We start from the raw sequence: 23,223 nt of genomic DNA on the forward strand, positions 1-23,223 counted from the left end.
ACAAATTAAACAGATATTTCAACCTGGTTTTCTGGAAAACAGCCTACAATGATCGGGTCGATGCACAAAAGCCAAAACTCGACTCCAGACGCCATTTTTAAATTTAAGAAGGAAACTTCCGGTTTCTAATATGGGTATTTCCGGAATCGTAATGGGGCACTGAAGCCACAAGTCGACCTCATTCAACGTTTTGAATTATAAGATGGCAGAATATTGCACAGAAGCTAGAACTAGATCCCAGACATTATTTTGAATTCTAAGATGGCGACTTCCAGTGTCTGGAAAACAGCTGATAATTACCAAAAAAAACTCAATATGGGTGTTTCTTTAACCAGAATGACGCTTAGAGGCCAGATTTTTTTATCAAATGCCATTTTTAAATGCAAGATGGCGACTTCCAGTTTCGGAAAAACCACCAAAAAAGACCGAATATTACTTAATATGGATATTTCCGAAATCGAGATGATGCATAGAAGCCAAGCATTGACCCTGGCCACTATTTCGAAATAAAAAATGACCACTTTAAGTTTCTGGAAAACAACAAAACTACTCTGCCGCTCATAGCAAGTCCGTCCCATTTGCGTTTTGGTGCTGACGAGAAAACAGCAATTGAAAATCGTTACGCTTTGGGTGAAATTTGGCACTCAAATGCTTTTTCAATCAAGACCATCAACAGAATTTAGTACTGCAATGACAATCTAACACTTCTACATCATAAAACTTGTATAAACACCGAAATTTGACTAAAATTTGTTGAAAATCACAAGCTGGGACTCACATGCGATTACTTTTACGGTACGTAGCCAGAATGATAGCAAGTCAGTCCCCTAGAAGGCTACGACCGGTGATGAAAAACAAACTACTGCAAATCAATGGCGGTGCTATAGCTTGCGTTTGGAATAAATCCATCGCTGGTCAATTCATAAATGACCTTCTCTCGTGCCTTATTAAACAAGTTTTTTGTGAGAAGCATAACATAATGTACCAACAGCGCCGCTCAGAATAAAATTAGATTTTGTTTTTACATTTGATACTACTGATAAATTCGAAATCAGTGTAGGTAACTTATTCTAAATTTTCCTGAGAGCGGTCACACGTTCGTGACGGCGGACAGCTTCGACGTAGCAGTGGAAGCAAATATGAAAGAACAAATATAGCTTAGGAAAATGTTTGCTCCGTTAAATAACAGTTAAGTAGCGTACCGAAGTATTTGATATAACTAACAAATTCTTCAAAACGAAATTCACGACAATAATGTTACAATTCTGGCCCACGTCTTTACATAAAATACGGATAAAATACGAAAAGTAGTATTTACTCAAGAATGCTTTAACTAACAATTCAGTGACACACCTGAAGCGTTCATTGTCAGCTAAAAGAAGCTACAGGTGAAAACTTTGTCTTGAAGAAAACATTGTACTATCAGCTAGAGCCACACGATCTAGAACGTGTAAAATTCAATCAAACCTCCTATCGAATATCACTTGGTACATCCAATTCTAAACCTGAAGACCATAAGTTGTGGTAAATAGCACATTTTTCATAATCATTATTGGCTGTGGGTTTAAATTGCGAAGATTTTTGCATTGGGACTGACTTGCGATCACTTTTGCTATGGGACAAACCGACTTGCTATTTTTTTCATAGTTCCTCAGAACGAAGTATTCAAAAATATTTGTTCTATCGAAAGTAGACATAAAAAGGAATTGATTCCATAAATAAACTCAAAATTGACAAAAATGCAATTGGGACGGACTTGCCATGAGCGGCAGTACTGAATACCACCCAATATCCCGGTATTTCTGGAATCAGATAGATATACAGAAGCCAAAGGTCGAGGATGTTGTCATTTCGATAAAAACCAATCTTTTCAAACGATTTGCTTTTCGACTTTAATCATATCCTATGGCCAATTCGTCGTGCATTTGCAGACTATGAACAAATCGCAAGAAATCAATGAATTTGGAACACAAAAATGGGCGAGACGAAGTTTGCCGGTTCAGCTAGTTGTTTCATAAATAAAATTAAAAGGCGTGGAACAATTGTGCTCAATTCAGTAACATACAATTCGTGTGACAGTGGAAGTGTCGTGAAATGACAAGCCAAATGATTAATAATAATAATGATAAAATTTTACTTTCAAACATTTAGTTTTTATCTAAAATCTGATTCAAATTCAAATGATCGTAGAAACAGAAGAAATCATTTCATTGCACTTGAGAACAGTTTTCTATAATGCTGGAAAGAAACAATTTTCGCCATCATCCGGAACCAGGTTTAATTTCGGTTTTAAAAAACACAACAAAGAAGCCAAGCATCGAAAGTCGTCCGAAATTATCACCCAACGATAATTTTGAAAACATCGACTACATAACATAGGTTCATGGTCAATTGATAAGCGAAAACGGGTCACGAATCGACAACAGAAATGCGTTATTGAATAATAAATCCCACTATCAGTCGGATTGAATTTCGTCAATTATGTTGGCGTGGATTTACTACTGCAGACACTTAGCAAACTGATGCTATAGTTGACCGTAAAAAAATAATTTGTATTGGACAATACAATGCTTCCTTCCCACTTATCAGTATTGCAACCGTAAATACTCTCTGAGAAGATTCGCAATTCGCTTTCCCTCGCTCCATCGTAGCTCACAATTTTGTAGTGCATAGTTTAAACCGAAACGTGAAAGTCTTATTTCAACTGTTGTGTATTCAAAGTTAAACCTTCGACTTATTTTAAAACGATAGTGTACGCTTTTGTGATATCAACCCGGTGTCTGTTGTGTTCCGTACTTCTTTCAATATCACTTTTGAAAGTAAGTAACATATTTATTTTTTCTCTCCATGTTTGGGTGTATGCTTTACACCTTTTTTACGCTTTATGCTCCGAACTTCGTTTCTTCTGCCAATATTATCGCCAATTATAATTCCCTGGAGAGGTTTCAATGAAACGTTCCTCTGGCTAGTTTTACGGTTAGAAGTTTAGCCTTTAGTCTCACGTCCATCCAGTTTCCGGGTTGTTTACAAATATTCTACAAATTCTCCATAGAAAGCATATGCTCAGAAATATTTCTGCTACAAGCCTAATGACCATTTCCCCGTCTTTCTAAGCTTGCCGTTACGGCCATTCCTCTCCACCGATTTCTAAGCTAATAATCACAAAATTTAATATACCAAAATCGACATTCCTGACAGCACGCTTCCTGTTCTCCCCCCGTGAAATCCCTCGTTAACATTCCAAACTCCTCTGGTTCAAGTTTGCTTATTGAGACACAAAATGAATCTACGAGTTACGTGACAAAAGAGAGAAAAAAAAACGAATCCATGAATGACATATGTAAAGCTTCCGTTATGTCCTCGGCAGCAGCGACGTCGTACGAACGTACGACTGTCATCGTTTTGTAAGCTTTGTAAAAGAGGGTCCCGCCGTGGGGAAACTTTTTTTCGCTCTTCTCTCGCTTAGCCCAGCCACCAGCCACCCACCCTTCCGCTGGAAAAAGTGTCGAAATGTCGTAAAAAAATCATGAATAAAGTGATTTTCTCGTCTTCGAACTTTTACCTCTCTCCGTTTGCCGGTCTGTTCCATTTGTCCGCAGAGAACAGTGTGTTGTTTTGCCAACTGGCCGCCACGGTTGGAGTGATTCCACGTGACTGAACGAACAAGGTGCGATCCCAGTAGGCTGAATCGTAATTGTAAGAACAGATTGATGGGGAAAGAAGCAACAAAAGTGGGGTTATGCTTTCCCCATTCAAGAGATCTTGTTTATTTTGCCACTTTCACACCTTTTGTTCCGGGCTGCTTGGTTCTCGTTTTTTTTTGCTCCTTCCAATCATTTTTTTCACCCGCATTCCGAAGCGACGAACGCGGCCTCCTGTGATTGCGAGTGTGGAACTCTGCACACGCTAATGGCACCAACGGAGGAGGCCACTTTGTTGCTCCATCGTGGCCGTAGCTGTTGTTATGTCTGTTGTTGTTGTTGTTGGGTCGGTTTCGGGTTCATATTTCATAAAAATGGTTTATTATTTCGAAATGTTTCATTTTTCTGTGCAGTGTCCTTTTGCATGAATTGGGTGAGAATGGCGGGCGGGTTTGCTGTTTTTTTTCTCCGTCCTACACTCTGCCAGCATACAACTGGAAATGAATGCCATTTGTCATTCGTGCTGTGTGTGTGTGTTGGGGGTCTATTTGTGTATAACAGCGGGAGATTCACAGTTGGAAAGGATGTGCTTTTGACGCTGTGTTTCGGGGTTGAGTTCTCAAATATGAATTATTGCTATGTGTACTTTTTGTCTCTCTCTCTGTCTAGAATCAACGAACAAATTTGAAACAATCTGAGAGTTTAAAATCAGTTTTTTTAATCGAATAGATATCAGTATCTAGTTTAATACTGATTCAGCGCAAGCTTAGTTTTATCGCTTTAACTATTTTTTGTGTTTCACCAGCACAGTTATTCATTGTATAGTCACTGTATAACAAGTTTAGTGAAATGGTGCTAGTTCTAAAGTTTCTACTCTGCCAGTCTAGTAACCCTAGCGGCCATACCTCATACTCCATTCTTCAATCTAACTGAATAAATCTCAGTGTCAAAACCTCAACCCGAACAAAACAAGCTGAAATTCCAGCTAACCCGGAGGCCAGCTGTGTGGAACAGAGAAAGACCGACAAAAAAACCGATAACACTATTAAAGATAAATACCTAACAAGCGTATAATGATCCGACCTAACCTATGAACCCTAAAACCCGGACTCGCTCCGTTCCGTCTGTGCCAGGGGGAGAACAACAATACACATACAATAACATCGATTCGTCTGATTTTAGAGACTCCCGGAAGCTACACACAACGAACTAACGAAAGATGAAAAAAAGGTCCAAGTGCAAAAGCATTTCCACTAACCGTTAGGCTTTTTTCCTTCACCAATTCAACTTGCTCGGTTGCTTTGTGGTAGCGACGAAAGGAGGGCATTCCATTGTCCCACTCAACATTCGAAGAAAAATCTCAGCAGGCGCCGACGAAAAAGGGACTGCTGCTAATGCCCGTGCCTCGGCTGGTTGGAGATGGTTCGTTATTGATAGATTTCCCATCGCACTCGATCAGCCGTCGTTGGTTCGTCCGTCCATCCGGTGTAGGAGCTGAAGTCTCGAAACCTCTAAAGTGAAAATCGTTGCGGTGCCTTTTTCACGGTTAACCGGAGTCTCACTTCATCACACAGTAGACTGGCACCGGCATAGTTGAGGATGATAGACACACTTCATTGTGCGGAAGGTGTCATCCCCCCTGCTCCACAGTGCAAACGGTGCTTGACTTGCTTGGATGTGATTTTAAAATTTAACTCATAATTTCGCTGTGCAAAATAACATAGCGAATTCTGTTTGTTTATTTAGCTCATAGTTAAATCAGAGTAAACTAATTTTTCGGAAAAAAATCACTAAATTTTTCGCCGAGAAATTTTACAATGAACTGCGAAGACATGAAATGATACCGCCGCTGGATGTACACGAGGGGACAACGAAGCAAAAAAGGCGAACAACGAATGAGTGTCACTATCAGCTAATCCTTCGGAGAAAAAGAGCTTTCTAGCCCCGCAGCAGCTAGACCCTTCGCTACTGCTGATACTTGTTCCGTTATTGGCAGAATGACCGAAACCCGCAAACGGGGCGATTCCTTTGCGGTCTTTTCATGTGGCGAAGAACAGATAAAATCGCAGGCTGCTTCGATAGATCTAGCAGCAGCGTCAGTGAACGTTTCTCGTATATGAACGCCTGCTTATCGGTTATGGATGAATCGATTAACACCGTTTTGGTGGTTGTAAAATTGATCGAGTTTAAAGAAATTTATAGAACTGTGTTGTGAATAGTGATTCCGCAGCCTTTCTTGCACAAAAAAGTGATCGAACAGTTTTTTACAGTGGAAGGCGCTTCTTTGGTGTGTTTAATATTTTTTGTATCGCCATCGAAGAGTCGATATATGTGTGTGGGTTGGAGTGTGGATACAGACAGCCCCGAGGCTGGAATCCGTTTTCACTTCGTACAATGAGATTTTACCACACAACACAAGGAGGTTCTATGTTATTTCTTGAGAGGAAATGGCCACAAAGCGCGATTCCCAAACACCGCTGGGAATGATTCCGATGGGTCGATGAAAAATATACTAGAGTTTGCCGTCTTATCGGAGGTTTTCAATTGCAGATATTTTTCTCTGAAAGTTCCCTCTTTAAATACTTATCTAAAAATTTGCTGTATTTTACACGAATTTTCTAACACGATTCTAACAACCTTGGCAGGAAAATTTATATTTGAAATTTGAATCAACCCCTTCTTCCAGATAAAAGAATGTTTCGGTAAATCCAGTTGAGACACCGAAAATTTGTGGTAAGAGAGGTAAAAAAAACTCAAGCATGGAACCACTAGTAACGAACAATCGAATCTTGCCGCATATCCGACGCACGCCTCGGTTGATTTCAGGTGAAGCGTTCCACACAAGCTATAATTCGGGTTTTTTTTTCATCGTGGCCAGTTAACCGACTTCAAAGGAAACCGTAACTAAACAGCCTGGAGGCTACTTTGCGTTTGTGAAAATCGGGAAAAACCAGCTTTTTATCGACGATCAGAGCTACGGCAACGGGTCAGTCGGTTTTGAAATACTCATTGAACTATGACAAGTTCTAATTGAATTCTTGAACTCCCATCACACGCATCAGACTCGAATCACGTCATTTAAATGTTTAATTGAGAGCTAGCATTATCTCACGAGTAGGGGTCTCACATGCCGTACAATGAAATCAAGAGGATTCACACACAATGGAGCACGTTTCTGTTTGACTGGACCGAAGCAGACGTCGCACTTCATCATTTTCAGCTGTCAGTCCGTTCATTTTCGCCATATCCCATGCTATCGGAAAGGTAAACTGTTAATTTCTACCCCCGGGAGCCTCTCAATCTCTATCATTAGGACTTCGATCCAATCCGCCCCTCGATACGACCGAAACTGACAGAAACAATTTTAATTGATTTTGATAAAGTATCATCAATCATCAATCCACCACACCGCTGCTGGCTGCTCTTTCGAACCCTCAACAATCAGTATTTGTGATGACACCCACTAACACACTGTTCGTAAAATGTTGTACATATTATGCGGTAATAAATCTTCTATCTTCCAGCACTGTCTTTTGGGGGGCTTTTTAATCGAAACTTTACCTATCACATCCCTTTGTGAGCAGCATATACCTGAGTGAAACACAATCACAGTAGGCCGCAATGCTTCTGCTACTGCAATGTATCGTGCGAATGTTGTATTGTCTATAGAGAAGCCGTGGATGGGATTTTTCTTCCAGGGGGGTTTTCTAAAAAATATTTAAATTATCAGAATAAACTGAACCACTGTGAATGTTGAATGTAAAATATTTAAATGTTTCCAAATTAGGCTCATAATCGAATGGCTCGAATGGCTGGAGGTCAATTGAGCTCAGAATACTAAAAATATGATTCCAAATCAAACCTGGAATAGCGTAAAACTGTTTCTAATTCCTAGAAGAAAATATTCCCAAATTAAATTGTATATAAAACGGGTTTTAAAGAGCAGCACAAGTAAAAAAGAAAATGATCGTAAACTTAGTTTAAAACTACACAAAAAAGTTTTAATAGTTTGGAAAGAATGTATTCAATGTATTTAAATCAGTTTCATTTCTGTTCGAAAGAGTTCGATAAAAGAATGTGAATTTTGAGAAAATTGAAAAAAAAAACGTTGAAAGACTAAATCAATAGCGGTCATGTAGCAAAACGGGATTCAAAAAACAATGGTTTAGCTCACTTTGGATATGAGTGCGGGAGAACATTGGAGAGAGAGAGAGAGAGAGATTAGGAGAAAACAAGGCAGAAAATAAAGTGTTTTCTTGGTATCATTAGCGATACCACTTACCGTGCAACGAACGAACTGTTTAAATAAACCGTTGCGTAGTTGACTCAATTCGAACACAATATAAATTGTTGTTTATCGTATAGCAGAAACGGCAAGGCCCCAATGGAAACAAACTCTCCATGCAAAATTGCAGCTCTACCACACTTCTGGACTTTCTGGGAATTAAAAAAGGTCGAGCATAGGCCAATGCAATGCATGTGAGCACTATTCGGCCTTCTCTCCTTTTGGAAACATCACTAATAATATATCTATTTATATTATTAAGTTTTTGTATATTTAAAAATAACATGGATTTAATACTATTTTAGACATCTCTAACCTTCTATTTTTCTTTCTTGTTGTACTACATTTTTACCTCGTTTTTTTTCATTTTTAGAATTTTTTACAGTTTGAAGATTTTGAACCTGTATTAGGTATTTTTTTTAACCTTTACTATCATCTTTGATCTTTTTTGCCATTGTTGACATTCTTTTGCCTGTTTACCCTCTTCGACCTCTCATAATGCTCTGTTATTTTTCTGGAATTTTGAAATTTTTTGTTAATTTTAAACTCCTCCTGACTATTTTCCTTCTTTTTCCATTTTTGAATTTTTACTCTTACATCGTCATATCTTTTTGAAAAATTTGCCTTCACGATCTCAGAAATTTTCAAATATTTTCGATGTAATTTGACACTTTTTCTGATTTACAGATATTTTCAGGCTTGTAAACGATCACCATTTTCATTTGATCTCGCTTCCTTAGCGTGCGTCACAGTCGGCTTTCGCTCGTAAATGTAAAATAACCAAACCATCGCCGCTCACAGAAAAAAAGGATAGTCAAACGACACTCGCGTATCAAATAGATGCACACTGTCAATCGTTAAGCGATGTTATTTCGGCCAATTTCTGTCTACTCCGTTCATTTATATTAAGAAATATTATTACAAGATCAATGATATGAATAGTTTCCAGAATACACGCTCTCAACGTGCATAATTCTCATTTCTAGAAAAAATGTCAAAATACGTTTGAGGAAAATAATGTCGTGATGACGATACTCATTTGACATGTTTGTTTAAGAATGTATTCTGACAGCGAGCCTAGGTAGCGTCAGAGGAAGAAGAAGACGATTATCGCAATGAAAAGTGGTTCTACCGTGGCCATTTCGAAGCCTGGATATTTTACATTTTTGTACCTCTTCTCCTTTCAGTGTGTTTTGAGACTTCTTTAACGTTTTTGTTTTCTTCGACTCTTTTTTACCTCTCATGATCTCCCAGCTGGTCTCGAGGTACGATGATGGCCTAACAAGCCAGTCGTTGTATGTTCTAGTCCCGGCTCGGGAGAGACTGTTAGTGTCAGTAGGATCGTAGCGCTAGCCCCGCAATTGTCCTATACACTTAACAGTCGGCTGCGAAGTCTGTGTATAGTAAAACAGAAGGTCGAGTTCCGAAACAGAATGTAGCACCAAGGTTTGCTTTGATCAGGGCCGGCGTTACATTATTTTCCCGAGTGGGTAGTAAGGAATATGGAAGGTTCATGGGTAACAAAGGCGGTTTTGGGGCAAGGGGGGGGGGTAGTGTTACCTACTTATTACTAAACATAATTCTTTGAAAAATCGATAGTGCATCAACAATAGGGTGCCAATAGAATGTTTAAGAAACCTTAGATTTTAGTTCAGTAGTAATTTTTGCATTGAAAAAGGGACTTTTTCCGGATGGTGATAAAAAACTAAGACTGATAATTAATTTAGATAAATTTTCCAACTTCACGTCTTTGCGAGTGGCCTTCCGGAATTTACTGAAACATTCGCCATGGTGGACAAAAACACGCGTGTAGGCATGTTTTTGATTTTTTTCTATGTTTTATTGATTAATTTCTTCTAAATTTTCGCGGCAAAATTGTTGGAGTAGGTCTTACGCTTCTGGTTTGCCCTGAAACTCAGGAAAAACGCAGCTGGGGGACGTTGGGCGGGTTAACCGACCTGAAATCCACATCGATTTTCAGCCGCTCCATCTCCGCCAACGATTACTTCGAGTAGTTCCCGTTCACGGCCAGTACGGAGCGAAAGATGAACGGTTTTGACATCCCATTCTCGCTGATTGTCAAGCACAGGGTCATCAGCCGTCCGGAACCGGGCTTTCTTTAAATGCGCTGATTGTAGTCCATTAGTGCCAAAATATTGTAGATACCGGAACAAGCGTATCCGGCGCCTTTTTTCCGTAAGATATCCGTTTTTGACGCGGCGGGATAGCGTTCATTGAGCGCATTGCGTTGATTGTCAAGCACAGGGTCATCAGCCGTCCGGAGCCGGGCTTTCTTTAAATGCGCTGATTGTAGTCCATTAGTGCCAAAATATTGTAGATACCGGAACAAGCGTATCCGGCGCCTTTTTTCCGTAAGATATCCGTTTTTGACGCGGCGGGATAGCGTTCATTGAGCGCACCGTAGCTTCATTGTTTTCGCCATCACGGTTAGAATTCGAATCAAATTTCTTCTGCTAACTCATGGGTTACTTTGATTGATGCTGCGTGGGTAGTTTCTTCAGTGTATGCATAGGTAAACCCATGAAAAATGGACAGTTTTTGAGCATTTTTTAATGCAAACGTTAGGGCTTAACAGTTTTGTCTCCTCGAAAAAAAGTGTCCATCCAAAATTTAAGCTTAATCGGACTTCTGATGAAATTTCACTTACAGTCTCACTTTTTTGTCCAACGGAAAAATGTACAAAAGTAGTTATTAAAGTTTTCAAAATCAAAATTTTTCCGATAGCAAATCTCTCAGAAATGCATGAAATGTCGAGATCTGATGTTATCACATAGGGTAACTGCTCCTATATTCATCTCAGTTCCTATATTCATCTCATCACGCCTTTTTGATCAATTTATCGTCAAATTTAACCATATTTTCAACGTTAAACTTTCAGCCACTTGAGAAAATCGAGAAGCAAATAGATTTACTTTCAAAAATACTACTACTTCTACTACCCATACTACCCACATGAACCGCCGGCCCTGCTCATGATATATTTATAGATCTCCCAGATGGTCTCGAGGTACGATGCTGGCCCAACAAGCCAGTCGTCGTGGGTTCGAGTCTCGGCTCGGGAGAGACTATTAGCGTCAGTAGGATCGTAGCGCTAGCCCCGCAATTGTCCTGTGCACTAAACAGTCGGCAGCGAAGTCTGTGTATAAACAAACAGAAGGTCAAGTTCCGAATCGGAATGTAGCACCAAGGCTTTGCTTTTTGATATATTTTTACTTTTTATTACTACTCTTTATGTTGTTTTTTTTCATGAGTTCTGATTTTTAGGTCTTTTCTAACTTTTTTGTTGTCATTTTTACAGCTTTTAAAATTTATTTTGATATTCGTGACTTTTTCTGTTATTTTTGTTATTTTAGACATGTTTAACGTTAAGCGACTTTTTTTTTCTATTGGCATTTTTTTACTTTCTACGACATTTGTGTTGCTTCATACGCAGGATTTTTTTTAAATTTTTGACTATTTGTGGAAACTTGATGTCATTTGTTAGACAAGCAGTTCTTGCTACTTACTTTGATATTTTCAATTACTTCTTGGTCATATTTTACCTTTAGGATTTTTTTGACTCCATCTGATATTTTTATATTTTATTTTCTCATCAGTGCAGAAAATCTTCACTGTCATGAAAGTATTTCCAGTTGAAATTGAAATCTTTGAATTTCAACTTTCAACGAACGAGCAGAGAATGAAAGAGACTTGTAGCTCCAATCAGTTAACAATGATAGCAGCATTTCTGTGATCTCGCACACACTGTGTCGATTTAGCGCTGTTCATGCGTTCGAAAACGTAGATGCTTATATAGTTCATCGACTTTATGCAATGAATTGGCTGAAATCAAATAATTTCGATATTGAATTCAGACATCTCATTTCATTCAATGACCGGACTTTTATTAAAAATTAACGCCGCTGACGCTGAAGGTCGTTTCAACTTGAGACAGTGAAAATGCGGTTTTTGTCACTTTCGTTTGCAGTGTCGAAAAATTGCAGCACTGCTCAGAATCGCCATGAAGTTCTCATACATATTGTGTCTCATTTGATTCTTTTGTCACTTTTTAGGTTTTTAGACATCTTTGAAGTTTTTGACCTTTTATTTATTTTTTTCGACTAATAATGGCATTTTTCCCTTCTATGTTACCTTCTATTTAGTAATGACTTCCTCTGGGAATTAGTAACCTTTCTTCAAACATTTTTGTTTTTTTTACTTCTTTTGAAAATTTTGATGTCATTTTTTCGATCGTGTTTTCTTTTCTCCCTTTCCTTTTTTGTCAAATATAGTTTTTTAAAATTTCTGACGATTTGTTATTATCGATTCCTCATATTACACTTTGTTTTTCTATTAAATTTTTTAATCCGATTCATCTAAGCAGCCTGGAGAATGTGAAGCAGAAGAATATGTTATCGCATTCAATTTTGTTCATATTAACAGCAAGTTATTATCGTAGTAAGCATGAAAACCGTACACGTGTGACTCAATGTTATGTCTATTTTGTTTCGGTTACCGAATTTTCATTGACAACGGTCGTGAACTGCTGAAATGTCAATACAGTGCAACTCCTACTAATATTTAAAATATTAAAAATCAACTGCAGCACTGCCGTAATCTCGCAGACTGACGTAAGCGCCAAAGTGGCCGATTTGTGTTTTTGCGATTAAACGATAGAACACACCAAACCGGATCTATAGGCACCTAAATTTTATCAAAAGTGCAAAAAATAGCGTCATTAATTCACGAAAACGTAATGACGTAACCGCCATTTCTATTCATCGTGACGTAAATCCAACCCAGCTATGTTTGTGATGCTCTTATTGCATTCAACGACTGGCAAATTAAACCAAATTTGGCATGTAGATGCTTTTGGGAGCAGGAAATATTCCTATGGTGGTACGACACCTCTGTCTTCTCTGCAAGAAAAGGGTTCTGTCCAAGTAAAACACAGATTTGAAACAATTTTTCCGGAAAATAGCTTAAAATGATCGAAATGATGCCCAGGAGCCAAGAATTGCCCCCAGAGACTATTTTGAATTTCAAGATGACAACTTCTGGTTTCTTAATAACAGACCAAAATGGCCATATACCCAATATGAGAATTTCCGGAATCAAAATGATACCCAGAGGCCAGAAACTAAGCCTTTTCGAAATCCAAGATGACGACTTCTGCTCTCTGGAAAACAACCCAAAATTATCGGATACCACTAAATATGGATATATCCTTAAATGGGATGATGAACAGAAGCCTACAATTGACTCCAGAGAAGACCGTGTTAATCTTCGACCACGGATTCAGCTTAGCGGGGATGAAATCGAGGTAGTTGACAAGTGCGTGCACCTAGGCTAACTGGTGATTACCGAAAACAACATTAGCAAAGAAATTCGTCGAGGTCCCATGGCGGAAAATCGTGCCTTTTTTTGGACCCCGGAGGACGCACTGCTCGAATAAAACTCGCCGCGGAACGAAGTTGACCATGGCCATCTGAGGCCATGAAGCTTGGTCTATGCTCGTGGACAACTAAAGCGCACTTGCTCTTTGTACGGAAGAAGTACAGATGGAAGATTATATTCTAAACCAATTTCATTTCCAAAAAAGTATTCTCAAATCGCGATCAATTGCCTGATTATAAAAAAAAAAGTTGAGCGACTTGTCGCATACTACGATGAATGTACGTCAATCGGTTGTAGAAACAGTGAAATAAAAATCGCTGTTTCTACAACAAAATGACGTTGGTAACATAACTTCAGTTAATAAACCTTTTTCCTTAAAACATACGTTCGGCAATGTTTTGTGAAAATATTGTTGCATTATGTACAGATCAGATTGTTGAAATTTGTCCTAACACTTATTATACAAACGTTTTTGGGAAAGTTAGATAATCCATTTTTACATGTTAAAAAAAAAATTCAGCAAAATCGGTTCAGTAGATGCTGAGAAAAACTTACCACCAGTTGAAAAAACATGGTTTCGAGAAAAAAACTGCCAATAGCGTAATACTCACTATATTTGCACCCACGGTACACAAAATACATCTTCAAATATACCTTAATCCATAGCCGAAATGCCCGAACACCTCACCTTTCTCTAAACATCCGAAAAAAATATCACGAAAATTCATTATTTTTCAACTTTCCAGAGTAGGGTCCCCCCTTAAACCTGAGAGTTTAAACCGCTTAAACAGATATACAGTTTTATTCTGAAGCCAAAATAGTAAATGATACGTTAAAAAATGCCATTTACTGCTCTCGTTATTTTTGTTTTATATAATAAATTGATTTCACCAATAAGCACTGTATCACAAGACATTGGCTTGTCTATATAATTCAATTAACTGCATTTTGGTTAAAATTTAAATCCTCAAAAACCACCCCCATGCGCACGGCTATGCTATAGCGGCATTCATTGACAACCAGCACAAAGAGCTGCTGCAGCATGAACCGACCAGCGGGGCTGGCTTTAGAAGAGAACCGACCACGTCATCATAATCTATCAACCCGTCACCGGCACCGAGGATGGCTCTCTTGAGGAGGCCAGGCTTGGGGAACCCGGGTGAAATGATATAAAAACCGGAAATTTAGTTTATTCTCCACCCTTCCGAAACGGCACGTTTGTTAGTCCGTTCTAAAAACAATTGGTTAGTCAACGGGTGCCGTGGAAAATTTCAATCCGTAAGTTTTCTGCAAATATTAGCCATAGTTTCCACTCATCCAGTTTCGGTAATCTGCTCAAAGATTGCTTCCATTAACTAATTTAAACTTTTCCCCTTATAGCTGCTGCGGTTGCGGCAGACAACCATAAAACCATAAAATCGTTCCACTGACGCCAATATTAGCTTACACACACATACACAGGGAAAAAACCCTGGCTGGCATCCCACTAGCGGTCCCCGGAATCGCTCCAAAGAAGCATCACCATCATAAGGCCTCCTTCCTGCTCGTCGTCGTCGTCGTCGTCGTCATCAACGTCCGCGTCGTCAACATTATCATCGCACTGCCAGCCGGGCGCTAAACTCCGAAACCGGTGCCATAAACTTTGCCAGGAGAGTGAAGATTGGAAAAGTTTCCCCCGTAGTGTGGTCGCTTGGCAAACATGAGAACAGTGCAGTTTTCCTTTCCCTCTTAATCAGAACACCCTCCGAAAAAAAATACAAACATTGTGTTTGGCGATGTTGACTATTTCGATGATGATAATAACGATGATGATGATGATGTGCATAAAGACGTGTGCCAGAGGAGAGAAGCGTTATGAAGTCTTAAATACCGCACGTGAAAGATTTAAATCGTAATAAATCCGGCACTCGCCTCCGTGCCTGATTACTCCCCATAACCTCCTAACAGTTACTAGCAGTAGAAGTGTAGCAACTATAGCTAATGAAGCCGGAGAATCCTTCTGGCGGAGCATCAGGATAAGGGGTTATAATGAAAAGCGCATTCGTTCTTTGTTATATCCCTCGGACGTGTTGGCAGAAGCTTGCCGCCGGATTTGCACAACACTTTGAGTATTTCAGACAGACAGCGTGGGAGGAGAAGAGGAAAAAAAGCTTTGCTTCACATCTTCCGTAAAGATCCTTTAATAAATGAAAATTTATCACCAGCTAGTGAGAGAGCACGATCTCGCCTCTCACTCCCGCAACCCTGTACTCTGGGGAAGCAAAAACAAACCCGATCCCGTGAAGTCATCCCATGAGCAAACTAATCTCATCACATCACAATTTGTTATTTCAGTCATGATTTTAAGTAGACTTCTTGATGAGTTTATGATTTGAATAACTTCTCTTCCGTTAGTGGCTGCGATGTTACGCGATGGGTTTTTGTATTGTATCAAGCAGTGTTGCACATACGCGTACGTACGTCCCAGATGGCGAAAGTTTTCCAACAGCATCTCGGTTTTATGACAGTAGAACACTATTTCCGAGTGAATTTTCCTTTTTCTTCTTCTTCTTTCTTGGTTGATAAGGAATGTCACTGTGCTGCGATGATGGTGTTATTATTAGCTTGATTTGGTTGAGCGTAATGAGAAAACAGCTACGTGACAGCTGCACGCTCAAGGTACAGGTAGGCCATGATTTAAGCACGTTTTTCCTCGGGAAGTGACGAACAGCAAATTACAGGGGGCGGAAAATTCGAGCGATTTTCATTCGTAAAACTTGTATAGTTAGGTTGAATTTATTTTGGTCGTCATTAGTTTGTGTCATTCAGAAATTGTTTGTAGTTCAGTAGGTTACTGGATATGAGATCAGTAATAAATGTTTTTTTAAAGTCTTCTGTTGGTTTTGAACTGAAAAAGACTGATTTTCAAATTGGGGTCCCGGTAGAAAAAATTATTAAGTTAGAATAGTTTCTTTTTACAATCTTCGGGTCTCCGCTGTTTTTTTTGTTTGATCTCTTCCTGATTTTCAAGAAATCTACACTTTGATATGCCTTATGATAACTAGTTTCAATTTAATAATTTAACAATTTTTTACAATTTTCCCGTGCAATGAGCCACGAAAGAATACTTAAAAAACCTTGAGAATTTATGCTGCGCTTGGATGGAGCTGATCGATATGCCTAACATGCCGGCGTTCGTAACTTCATTACCCTCACTGTGCCATCGAGACTTCGACCTGGGTGAGGATCGTCGTCATGTCCTCAAAAGAAAGCTGTCGTTGTCCCAGGGTTCGGATGAGTGACGTCTTTGTGGATTTTTTCAGCCGCCTTCTAAAGGCCACCGAAATTGGGTGCTCGCGGCGGGATAATCTTCTAGACGATGGCTGGGAAGTTTAAGTAGGGTTTTTTGCCGTTGCTGCTGGGTCACGCAATAGATCGTACATCTCTCGAAGATGATTTCTGGCCTCTTGGAAGGAGAGACTATTGACCGAATGAATCTCGGCGGGTAGATCTCTATGGGATACGAAGCGTCGCAAAGATGGACCACCTTTGTGCTGAAGCATATGAAAACGGCGACGTATTCTTTCTGAGCTGCAGCATTTTGGTGAACGGGATTCGAAAAGACCGAGCCGCAATAGTACACACTGAAGACTGTGAAAGCTCGAGAGGGAGTTAAATGGGACTTTGAGAATTGGCCAGGAGGTTGAGAAACAGAAGTAGGGCTGGTTCTAAAACAACAAATGCAATATCGGAACGTATTGGTTGCCAACATATTTCCACGGGCCGGATAGTCAAACATCTTCCAAATTATTCCCACGACAAGTGTTGCATATGACATTAGCCATACGCAAACCACTTCTTTCCCACCAAACTAACCCAATTTCTAAAACCTATGTTATTTAGCAAATCCTTATTCTAACATACGATTTCCCGCGACAAGTGTCGCATATGACAACTAGCCATACGCAATCCACTTGAGAATTCACACCGAGCCAGCCAAATTCCTAAAACCCATGTTTCCTCAATAACTAAAATTTACCACGCATTGGGTTCTCATGCATGTACATGCAACCACTGGAAAATTAACCAAGTTATTAACCAATTAACCAAAGAACCTTTTCGATCCCATATTTGCAACACCTCATAAAACTAACCAAAACATTGCCAGCACAGCCAGCAATGTTTAGATTCCCACGATTCTTTCTCGTCCCACTTTACTCTTTCGAAATAGAACGAGAGCCGCAAGCAGCTAAGACACTAGCGCAACTTGCGGACGTCATGAACATGTGCTATTGCCTACACTCAGGCGTAAGGAATAGCCCGATAACAGTGTGAGTTTTATAGCGAGCCACACTGTATCAACCAATGACAATTCGATGCTCTGGTCCCGCCTATTTTCATATACATATTACAGACATACATAAACCATGTTACACGTAAAGTAGTAGTAGGTAAAAGTTAGAGATTAAGAAGTGACTTAGAATTAAGTAGAGTTTGAATAAATTAATCCCGTTTGGGACATGGTGACAACAAGTCGTGTTTTAGTGCAAACTAAAAAGAAATGCCAGAAGTTTAGAAGTGTTAGAAGTTCAGACATTTATGCCTTGCCATACGAGGGCCAGAATGGAGCGAGATTTTGTGGTATGTGACTGCCACTTGCCGCGAAAAAGGGTAAATCCCAGGGATAATCATGGCGAATAGCGTACGATCCTCCGGCAAAATTGGTGACCATGAAACCAGTGTGGTAGGTTCGCTAGGTCCTTCGGCATATCTTCACGCAACACGAAATCGGCTGAGTTCTTTGACTCTTTTACGTGATTCCACTGGTATTCCTCCGTAATCTTCATCTTCAGCCACGATTGTACGATAGTCTTGAGATAAAAATCAGTAATGGCATCTTGAGCGCGTGCATGGTCGCGCAATATAGTTGGGCAGCAAAATGGGCACCGCATAGCTCTAACCTCGCGAGTGTAGCTTTCTTCAGGCTTAAAGGACGAGATTTCGCTATCTGCCCAAACATGCTGATCGAACGGACATAGATGCATGCCCCGTAGGCTGCCTCGGACGTATCAGAGAATACATGAAACTCAATACTAGATGATCGATAAATGCGTGTCGATCCATCTTAACGTTGGCAAGTCACGGAAGTAATTGGTAGGAATCTGTCCACTGCTTCTCTAAATCCGGTGGTAACGGATCCTCCCAACCCTAAGCAGCCACCCACAGTAGTTGCATTCGGATCTTAGCCCAAGCGATAAACGGAGCGGTGGATCTTTTGCGTTCCGCGTTGTACGGGAGGGGGCCTTCCTTTTCTCTGAAAGAATGTTTAATTGGCTGTTTTTTTATATTTGTGGGCGATGCAGGTCCAAACTTGTCTATATACGATGACCGAACCTGATTTCTGACTGAGATTTGCTTTCAGGAACTGGCGGATTTGGTATTGTGCGATAAATAGCCGAAAAAGTATCCAAAGATTTCAGCATTGTTTCTCTTCAAAACGGTGAACGCCACTTTGTTCGTTATGATGATCTTCAGCTCTGGGTAAATTTTTTGTTAGAATGACCGGTATTCATAGGAAATTCATACAAATTCTACCAGTAATTCGGTTGAGTCTCTCAGATTTTAATGGTACTTTGTAGGTACAGATATCTGCCTACCTATAAGCAATTTTTATAAGCAAAAAAGCCTAAACTTTAAAAAGGTCGTAGCTCAACCGAATTGAACTCAATGAACGCATTAACAACAAACGATACATAGATAAATCCTTTTCAATTCAGTTTCAGGGTTGCAGGATTCGACCACTTGTGCTGAAGGTAAAGTTGAAATGAAACTATTACCCAAAAACATAACCCTTACCTACGATACTATGATACAGACAAATTAATTGCACAGGAATATACCCCGTATTTAAGAACCAACGTATAAAAATTGGCATGGTGATGGAGTTTGGTATTTTTGAGTTTACAAAGAACAAATTCACCGTTGCTATACCCCCCTCTTGCCCACTCTAATGAGATAGATGAAATCTGTTGTTGTAGGAACTCTATGTACCAAATTTAGTAATCAAATTATCAATTAATCAATGATCACATAACTCATACTTCCCTCCTCAAGTGCGCCACTGAGATAGAGCAAAGCCTAAGATGACACGACAATGTCGCAAAACCCCGGCTCATATCCAAAAACCTTTGAATATAAAATTCCCCCTTTCCTCTTGCCCACGCTAATGAGATAGAGCAAGACTAATATATTTGCTGCACATTTTATACTCGAAAACCCCTAAGTGCAAAATTTCACAGTTATCGGTTCTGTAGTATCTGAGTCCATCGATAACAGGCAGACAAATAAACAGACAAACAACGATGCCTACTATGATTCAAATTTTCCAACGTAAACTTTTGACATCCCTATCAAGTTGCAACGCCTACTACAGTTTAAGAGTTTGCTTCAGCAATCACAACATAAGTTGGAATAAACTTCTGAACATTGGAAAATTGCCTATAGGTAGACTAAAACCAATGACCTATCGAATTTGTAAGAATTTTCTAAGAATTTCGGCGTAGGCGATCAGCTGTGTAAACTGGGATGCCCTTTTGGTACCGAGTATGCGTAATAGGGGTGCATGGTCGGTTTGAAATCTAAAACGGCGGCCGAACAACATTTTATGGAACGTCACGATCGAGTTGACTGTAGGCCTGTTCAGTGGATGTCAATGCTCTGGATGCATGCTGTACGACTTTGACTGATCCATCTGGAAACTTGTGGCCCCGACGGATGATGCATCCGCCGAAACGATAATTTCTAAGTCCAGGTTATAATGCGTCAACAACAGATCAGTAGCTAGAATGTTCTTGAAAGCTTTAAAAGATTTTTGGCAAGTGGATGACCGGAAGAACTTCTTTCAGGATTTTAGCGGATTTTAAGAATTAGTATTCCTGGATCAAACTTGCTTCCTAATTTATAGCTCCCAAAAATGAACGAACACCATAGCGTCGATTTGGCTAAACACTTTACATTTGGCCAGTTTTGCAAAAATGTACTGAGGAAGAGGTAGCGGGTACTAGTGTGGCAGCAGAGTGTCATTAAATCCAGTCGAATAACCCCCGCAAATTCGTACGACGACGATCGGCGGTGCCCATTCGGAGTATGTATGAAGGGAAAAAATCTGCATATTTTAATGAGTTTGCTGACTTAAATGAGCAGGTTTACATAGTGTTATTGAGTTCCAAGGGATCAACTTTTTACGCAGGCTCAGCCATTTTTACTATGACTGAGTAAAAGCTTCGTACATTTACTTCGTACGCCAATGAGATGTATGAAAAAAATGACATTCGAATATCGTTTAACGGTAGGGTTTAAAAGTTTTGTTATCTCGAAGAAAGTCCCCATGCTAAATTTCGGCTAAATCGGACTTTGGGAGCACGTGTGATCAATGTTTCAATTTTTTGACTAATGAAAAAATGCACATCGATTTTTTTTATACCAAATGCCTTGAAAATTTATGAAACGTCGAATCTACGGTAATTAATCGGAATTTTTTTTTGTAAAAAATCAACTTTCGTGCTTAAAAATTTTTGAGCTGGAGCCAATGGAATAAATCGTTTAGCGGTAGAGCTGATAATTTTTGCCTTTCTCCTAGAAAGGTATAGCAATCACTGGAAAAACCGAAGGTATAAAAGTGGTCCCAATGGCCGAATGTCATATACCACTTGACTACTTTCGACGAACTGAGCATTTTCTGTATGTATGTATGTATGTGTGTATGTGTGTGTGTGTGTGTATTTGCAACTTTTTTTTCTCACTCACTTTTCTCAGAGATGGCTGGACCGATTTTCACAAAATTAGTGTCAAATGAAAGGTCTAGTTGCCCCATAGGTTGCTATTGAATTTCACTGCAATCGGATTGTAACTTTGTCCGTTGTTCATAAAAATGTGAAATCACATAATGAAAGTAAATATATTGACTTTCTCCTAACGATCACTGGCTAATTAAAAGGTAGAAAAATGATTGGAATGGCCGAATGTCATATACTACTCAACTCAGTTCGACGAATTGAGCATTTTCTGCATATATGCATGTATAGGTGTTTGTGTTTGTGTGTGAGTGTGTACGTGTGTATGTGCACCTTTCTTTCGCATTCACTTTTCTCGGAGATGGTCTGACCGATTCTTTCTATCTTGGTGTCAAATTAAGGGTCTATTTGCCGCTTAGGTTGCTATTAAATTTCATTGTAATCAAACTTTTAGTTTTGGCGCTGCGTCAGAATGTGAAAAACGCTCTCATATCTCAGAAGCTATGAACATAGTTGAATTCAAATAAATGGGCTTTCAAACCCCTAAACAATGAATTTAATAATGTTTAAACATGTGGTTTGAAAGTTATAGAATGAAACGAAACCCGCAGACTGTTTAAAACTATAGCTACGATCAAAATATGTGGCCTCAACATCATTTAAATTTAATATTGTACTATTTCAATGTTTGCGGCCTTGCTCGGGATTGAAGTTGAAATTAAAAGTCATTTCTATCATTTCACTTTATTCCTTTCTCCTAGAAAGGTATAGCAATCACTGCAAAAACTAAAGGTATAAAAGTGCTCAAAAGGGCCGAATGTCGTATACCCAGTGTTATGAAAATGACTGCAAGACAATGACAGCAAATTTTCAACTGATCCGGCTCTCATTGTATTGCACAGCTCTCACTGCTCCCCACACGTTCGGTGAACAGTTCGACAGCAACTGACGACAGTACACATGCAACTCCATACGGACTGTTATTTTTCATCTTTTATGTGTGTTGGTATTTCCAAGCTGTCGTAAATGACAGCCTATAATCTTCCGACATCCTTCAATACGAATCCGAGCGGGATGTCAGGTGATTACACTGAAATAATCTCACATGTTCAGATTATATGGGAGTGTTATAAATTTTTTTTTTCATCTATTAGTGTTATAAATTTGCACTATTAGAATTTCCAATCAAAACGATGTGATCGAAAATGTGTCATGCATTCTTTATAGGATCGTCTGATAGACTCACTTTATTACCAAGCTTTTAAAATATATATGCAAATCGTTTAAAAACTAAAGAACATATAATCGATTAGACTCATTGGAAATGCCATAATTTATATCTTGACATACAATAACAATTTCATAGGAAAATCTCATGCATTCCTTGTTATCATCCTATAGCAGCCTTTTTTCATTTCATGCACCCCCTTTTGATAATTTACACAAGCTTTTCCCCCCTATCGGAACCATGAAAAAAAGCTGTAGTAATTAAAAAATATAAGGCTTTTTAAACTTCAATTTTTAACAGGTTTCAAGCAGAAGCAGGAGAACACCAATACACGGGCATACAATTCAGCATCTCTTGTGAATGTGTGTGTGACGATTTATCGTCAACAAGCACATTTGACGTATGAATACCTATAGAGCAAAATAATGCGCATAAAACTGCTGCATGGGTATTTTGCGAGCTAATTCATTGGACACTTAAAAAAAATGTCGCACCACCGTCAATCACAAAAGCGCATTACATGTGAAACTTTTCCACTCGCAATTCCCCCCCTGCAACGGTCGAATTCCCCCCTAGGGGGGAGTTCCCCCCCGGTTGAAAACCGCTGTCCTATAGAAATAACTTCACTAAAGGGACTGTTTCTTTAATATGATATGTACATGAAAACAAATCGAAGTGTTTCTTTATGAAAAATACAAGACTTTATTATAAAAATAATGTTTATTTTAAAAAATTTGTTGCCCGTATATCTCTTATTGGAATAAAGCAATCCTATAAATTAAAGCAAAAATTAACTACGTCGGTCGGTGGCGGTCACAACTTTCGAGAGATTTCACTACCGACTTCATGACAAATGATGATTAAAAAGGAAATTACCGGTTCAACGTTGGCCACTTGATC

General features: G+C 39.2%; 1 protein-coding gene across 1 annotated transcript in view; it reads left to right on the top strand.

The window, feature by feature from the left end:
* The first annotated feature begins 2,678 nt into the window (after nt 1–2,678).
* LOC129726107 (carbonic anhydrase-related protein 10) overlaps nt 2,679–23,223 on the top strand; it is a 78,873-nt gene continuing 58,328 nt past the window's right edge. Inside the window, exon 1 of the mRNA XM_055682857.1 lies at nt 2,679–2,819. The gene's annotated coding sequence lies outside the window, so the exon portion shown is untranslated. The remainder of the gene's footprint in view (nt 2,820–23,223) is intronic.

The sequence above is a fragment of the Wyeomyia smithii genome, chromosome 1 (assembly GCF_029784165.1).
Source record: "Wyeomyia smithii strain HCP4-BCI-WySm-NY-G18 chromosome 1, ASM2978416v1, whole genome shotgun sequence".
Taxonomy (NCBI): Eukaryota; Metazoa; Arthropoda; class Insecta; order Diptera; family Culicidae; genus Wyeomyia; species Wyeomyia smithii.